Source organism: Nycticebus coucang, chromosome 12 (genome assembly GCF_027406575.1).
Source record: "Nycticebus coucang isolate mNycCou1 chromosome 12, mNycCou1.pri, whole genome shotgun sequence".
Taxonomy (NCBI): domain Eukaryota; kingdom Metazoa; phylum Chordata; class Mammalia; order Primates; family Lorisidae; genus Nycticebus; species Nycticebus coucang.
The window spans coordinates 10,687,402-10,693,994 of record NC_069791.1 but is presented as its reverse complement, the minus strand read 5'-3'; the positions used below and the strand labels follow the sequence as shown (position 1 = coordinate 10,693,994).

Sequence of the window (6,593 nt, the reverse complement as noted above, 5' to 3'; positions counted from 1 at the left end):
CAGATATCTGTTTCTTCCATTGTGAATTGAGGATTTTAGTGATAGCAGCAATGTGAAAGGGACATTTCACTGAAATTTTAGACCAATGTTTCAAACATTTGAGAATTTCCCAGAAATCTTGTTAAAATTCAGATTCTTTTCAGTTGTGCTGGAGTGGAATTTGGGACTCTCCATTTCTAACAAGCTGCCAGATGCTATTGGTCCAGTGACCCACAGTGTGAGTAGAAAGGCTTTAAGATGATGACAGAGAATGTCAGTAATGGATAGCACCAGAGAAACGCCCACCTCTGGAGCCAGGGCTTGGAAAGCCAGGAAAAGGCACTGCTGTGGCTATGACCTCATCCCCCATCTCAGTGCTGGACCCCTCCCAGGACCCGTGTCACCCAGGCCGCTGCCAGGGACAGGAAGCTGGGTCCAGGGCCGCTGCTCTTCAGTTTCCTGGACCTCCAGAAACGCGTGGTGGATCGCCCCGAGTAAGAGCACAGAGGATGTGTCCAGCTTGCTCTTTTCTCTCACCAACAATGACTTATACAGGATATTTTCTAAGGATGGCAAAGTTGTAAATCTCATTGTAATGAAAGATAAAGATACAAGGAAGAGTAAAGGAGTTGCGTTTATTTTACATTTGGATAAAGACTCTGCACAAAACTGCAGTAAACAACAGACAGTTATTTGGTAGAATGATTAAAGCAAGCATTGCTGTTGACGGTAGAAGAGCCGCTGAGTTCATCCCAAGGCGAAACCACTTTCACAGCTCTAAGTGTTATGAATGTGGGGAAAGTGGACATTTAAATTATGACTGTCCATCCATGATTGGCATCCTCCCAGACCTCCGGAAGAACTGCACCGGGACCCTCCCGGACCTCTGGAAGAGCTGCAATAGGACCTCTGGAAGACCTGCGCTGGGACCATGATAGCCACCCTCATGGACCTGCGCCCTCCGAGATCCCAGTAAGAGCTGCACAGGGACCCGCTACCCCACCCACCTGGCCTCCCCACACCCTTACCAGGAACTCCGGGACACCCCCATGTCCTCCCTCCTGTACCCTCCCTGCCTCACACCACCCACTTCTCTGGCCAGGGGCTCTGGTAGCCATGTGCCCTCTGGAGCCATCCCTGCCTCTGCACAGAGCCCTTCTCCTGGCCAGAGACTGCTGGAGCATTGGGTCCTCTGTGCAAAAGTCACTAAGCACCAGGCACTCCGAGAACCATGTGCACCACCCCCTGCCCTGTTGCTGGATCCAGGGGTGTCAAACTCTGGAGCTGCTCCCACAATCAGAACTCCTTGGCTGGGGAATCCCCAGAAGAGCTACACAGGGTCACTCCCTACAAAGATCCAGCACCAATAGAGTGATCCCTCCGGCTCTAATCTCAGAGAGACACCACCCCAACTCTGAGGACAGCCAGAGGCAACGGTAAAAAACAATCATGAGATGATATATATTTGTTAAAGGTAATACTCAATATGATGAGATTTCAAGTATTAATATTTATGCACCCAACCAGAACGCACCTCAATTTATAAGAAAAACTCTAACAGACATGAGCTACTTAATTTCCTCCAGTTCCATAGTAGTTGGAGATTTTAACACCCCTTTATCAGTGCTGGATAGATCCTCCAAAAAGACGGTAAGCAAAGAAATCTTAGATTTAAACCTAACCATCCAACATTTGGATTTAGCAGACATCTACAGAACATTGCATCCAAACAAAACTGAATACACATTCTTCTCATCAGCCCATGGAACATACTCCAAAATCGACCACATCCTAGGCCACAAATCTAATATCAGCAAATTTAAAAAAATAGAAATTATCCCTTGCATCTTCTCAGACCATCACGGAATAAAAGTTGAACTCAATAACAACAGGAATCTGCATACCCATACAAGAACATGGAAGCTAAATAACCTTATGCTGAAGGGTAGATGGTTAGAGACAAGATTAAGAAGGAAATCATCAAATTTTTGGAACAAAACAACGATGAAAACACGAATTATCAAAACCTCTGGGATACTGCAAAGTCAGTCCTAAGAGGGAAATTTATAGCACTGCAAGCCTTCCTCAAGAAAACGGAAAGAGAGGAAGTTAATAACTTGATGGGACATCACAAGCAAACTGGAGAAGGAAGAACATTCCAACCCCAAAGAAGAAAAGAAAAAGAAGAAGAAAAGAAATTACCAGAATCATAGCAGAATTAAATGAAATTGAAAACAAAAGAATTACACAACAGATCAATAAATCCAAAAGTTGGTTTTTTGAAAAGATCAATAAAATAGATAAACCTTTGGCTAACCTAACCAGGAAAAAAAGAGTAAAATCTCTAATTTCATTGATCAGAAATGGTAAAGATGAAATAACAACAGACCCCTCAGAAATTCAAAAAATTCTTAACAAATATTACAAGAAACTTTACTCTCAGAAATATGAAAATATGAAATAAATAGAACAATACTTAGAAGTACGCCACCTACCAAGACTTAGCCAGAACAAAGTGGAAATGTTGAACAAGCCTATATCAAGTTTCAAGCCTGAAATAGCATAAACTATACAAAATCTCCCTAAAAAGAAAAGCCCAGGACAAGATGGCTTTACGTCAGAATTCTACCAAACCTTTAAAGAAGAACTAGTACTTATGTTACTAAACCTCTTCCAAAATATAGAAAAAGAAGGAATACTACCAAACGCATTCTATGAAGCAAACATCACCTTGATCCCTAAACCAGGGAAAGACCCAAAAAGAAAAGAAAATTATACACCACTATCACTAATGAATATTGATGCAAAAATACTCAATAAGATCCTAACAAACAGAATCCAACAACACATCAAAAAAATTGTACACCATGACCAAGTGGGATTTATCACAGGCTCTCAAAGCTGGTTCAATATACATAAATCTATAAGTATAATTCAGCACATAAACAAATTAAAAAACAAAGACCATATGATTCTCTCAATCGATGCAGAAAAAGCTTTTGATAATATCCAGCATCCCTTCATGATTAGAACACTTAAGAAAATTGATATAGAAGGGACATTTCTTAAACTAATAGAGGCCATCTACAGCAAACCCACAGCCAATATCATATTGAATGGAGTTAAATTGAAATCATTTCCACTCTGATCAGGAACCAGGCAAGGTTGCCCATTGTCTCCATTGCTCTTTAACATTGTAATGGAAGTTTTAGCCATTGCAATTAGGGAAGAAAAGGCCGTCAAGGGAATCCACATAGGGTCAGAAGAGATCAAACTCTCACTCTTCGCAGATGACATGATCATATATCTGGAAAACACTAGGGATTCTACTACAAAACTTTTAGAAGCGATCAAGGAGTACAGCAATGTCTCAGGCTACAAAATCAACACCCATAAATCTGTAGCCTTTATATATACCAACAATAGCCAAGCTGAAAAAACAGTCAAGGCCTCTATTCCTTTCACAGTACTGCCAAAGAAGATGAAATATTTGGGAGTTTATCTAACAAAGGATGTGAAAGATCTCTATAAAGAGAACTATGAAACTTTAAGAAAAGAAATAGCTAAAGATGTTAACAAATGGAAAAACATACCATGCTCATGGCTGGGAAGAATCAACATTGTTAAAATGTCCATACTACCAAAGCAATATACAATTTTAATGCAATCCCTATTAAAGCTCCGTGGTCATACTTTAAAGATCTTGAAAAAATAATACTTTGTTTTATATGAAATCAGAAAAAACTTCGAATAGCCAAGACATTTACTCAAAAATAAAAACAAAGCAGGAGGAATCACACTACCAGATCTCGGACTATACTGTAAATTGATAGTGATCAAAACAGCATGGTATTGGCACAAATCAGAGAAGTAGATGTCTGGAACAGAATAGAGAACCAAGAGATGAATCCAGCTACTTACCGTTATTTAATCTTTGACAAGCCAATTAAAAACATTCAGTGGGGAAAAGATTCCCTATTTAACAAATGCTGCTGGGTGAACTAGCTGGCAACCTGTAGAAGACTGAAACTGGACCCACACCTTTCACCATTAACTAAGATAGACTCTCACTGGATTAAAGATTTAAACTTAAGACATGAAACTATAAAAATACTAGAAGACGGTACAGGGAAAACCCTTGAAGAAATTGGGCTGGGTGAGTTTTTTATGAGAAGGACCCCCCAGACAACTGAAGCAGCTTCAAAAATACACTACTGGGACCTGATCAAACTAAAAAGCTTCTGCACAGTCAAGAACATAGTAAGTAAAGCAAGCAGACAGCCCTCAGAATGGGAGAAAATATTTGCAGGTTATACCTCCAATAAAGGTCTAATAACCAGAATCCACAGAGAACTCAAATGTATTAGCAAAAAAAGAATATGTGATCCCATCTCAGGGTGGGCAAAGGACTTAAAGAGAAACTTCTCTAAAGAAGACAGACACACGATCTACAGACACATGAAAAAAAGCTCATCATCCTTAATCATCAGAGCAATGCAAATCAAAACTACTTTGAGATATCACCTAACCCCAGTAAGAGCAGCCCACATAACAAAATTCCAGAACCAGAGATGTTGGCGTGGATGTGGAGAAAAGGGCACACTTCTACACTGCTGGTGGGAATGCACACTAATACATTCCTTCTGGAAGGATGTTTGGAGAATACCTAGAGACCTAAAATGAGACCTGCCATTCGATTCTATAATTCCTTTACTAGGTATATACCCAGAAGACCAAAAATCACAAAGACATCTGTACCAGAATGTTTATTGCAGCCCAATTCATAATTGCTAAGTCATGGAAGAAGCCCAAGTGCCCATCAACCCACAAATGACTAGCAAATTGTGGTACATGTATACCATGGAATATTATGCAGCCTTAAAGAAAGATGGAGACTTTACCTCTTTCATGCTTACATGGATGGAGCTGGAACATATTCTTCTTAGCAAAGTATCTCAAGAATGGAAGAAAAAGTATCCAATATACTCAGCCCTACTATGAAGCTAATTTTTAGCTTTCATATGAAGGCTATAACCCAACTATAGCACAAGAATATGGGGAAAGGGCCAAAGGAGGGGAAGGGAGGGGGGAGTCTGGGTGGGGGGAGGGTAATGGATGGGGCCACACCTATGGTGCACCTTAGAATGGGTATAGGTGAAACCTACTAAATGCAGAATACAAATGTCTACATACAATAACTAAGAAAATGCCATGAAGGCTACGTTGAACAGTTTGATGAGAATATTTCAGATTGTATATGAAACCAGCACATCGTACCCCTTGATTGCACAAATGTACACAGCTATGATTTAACAATAAAAAAATAAATTTTAAAAAATAAAGAAAATAAATTATGACTGTCCTAAAAATATGCTTGGAGAACGTGAACCTCCAAAGAAGAAAGAAAAAGAAAGAAAATTCCTGAACCAGAGGAAGAAATTGCGGAAGTAGGAGAAAGTGAAGATGAAGGGGAAGACTCTGCTTGGGACAGCCTCAGTCAGGCTGAGGCCTTCCAGCAAACCGGAACTGAACAAGAACAAAGAAAATGGAAACCCAGGTCATGGGGCCCCTCAACGCAGATGATTCAAGACGCCCCAGGATAAAGAAAACCAACTATTTCAGTGATGAGGAAGAACTTGGTGATTAAAATTTTATTTTTTATGTAAATATAATTAAAGTTTTAAAAGTCTTAGAGCACAAAGTTCAGTTGGGAACTGAAGAATACTTTCAAAATTTGAGCATATGAATACTTAATGCCAAATAGTTTTCTACTATAAAATAGATCATAAGAAATTAAAATATAATTTTCAAGTATCATGTTTCTATCTGGCTTTATCACACTAATAAAAATCAAAGTTTACTAGTAACAACCTTGAAAAAAGCAAATTTTAATAAAAATAAGGACACAATACTATCATAGTAATGCTATTGTTGATACCGAAATTGCAGTAGGTTCTTGGTCTTGGTGATACAAAGAATGAATCCGTGGACCATAGATACATGGTAAGACAATATTTATTTACAGAACAGAATACAAAAACACCAAAGCTCCTGGCAGGGAGAGAAACCCCAAGTCAAAACCCAAGTCGGGAGAGAAAAGCTCTCTCTGTGTGTCTGTCTGTCTGTCTTTCTGTCTGTCCCCGGGCTCTTTGTCTAAGGGTATATGTAGTTACATGGGGCCCTCTTAGTTACATTTAGCATGTCTGGAACATGTCTGTGTCTCTAATGAATGGCTACAATCTCTTTCATTCCCAGGCCTGGGAAATTTACATGAAATTGACCAGGCCTAGGAAAGGGGGGTTCCCTGTTCAGCTACAAGTGCAAGGGGAGGGAAACCTAAGGTGCTGGTGTCTCCCCAGCAGTTGTGCACCCCCCATGGCTACCAGAGCCTCCTCTGGGCTCCCCCTGCCTACTCCTCCAGCCTGCTGGTTCCTCTGCTTGCTGCCACTGCACAAACACCACCAAGGCTGAGGCAGCTGGTCTGCCCTCCCCAGCTCCACCAAGCTGCTTGGAATAACACTTGTCCTATACCATTGTCATCCCAAGAAAAAAGATAATTATGAAAAGGATTTGAAAAGTCCATTACAAAAAGCTTCATTTGTTTCTGACTGCTT

At 40.2% G+C, this 6,593-nt stretch overlaps 1 pseudogene; it reads left to right on the top strand.

The window, feature by feature from the left end:
• The first annotated feature begins 259 nt into the window (after positions 1-259).
• LOC128561308 (zinc finger CCHC-type and RNA-binding motif-containing protein 1-like) lies at positions 260-5,626 on the top strand (annotated as a pseudogene).
• The last annotated feature ends 967 nt before the right edge of the window (positions 5,627-6,593 follow it).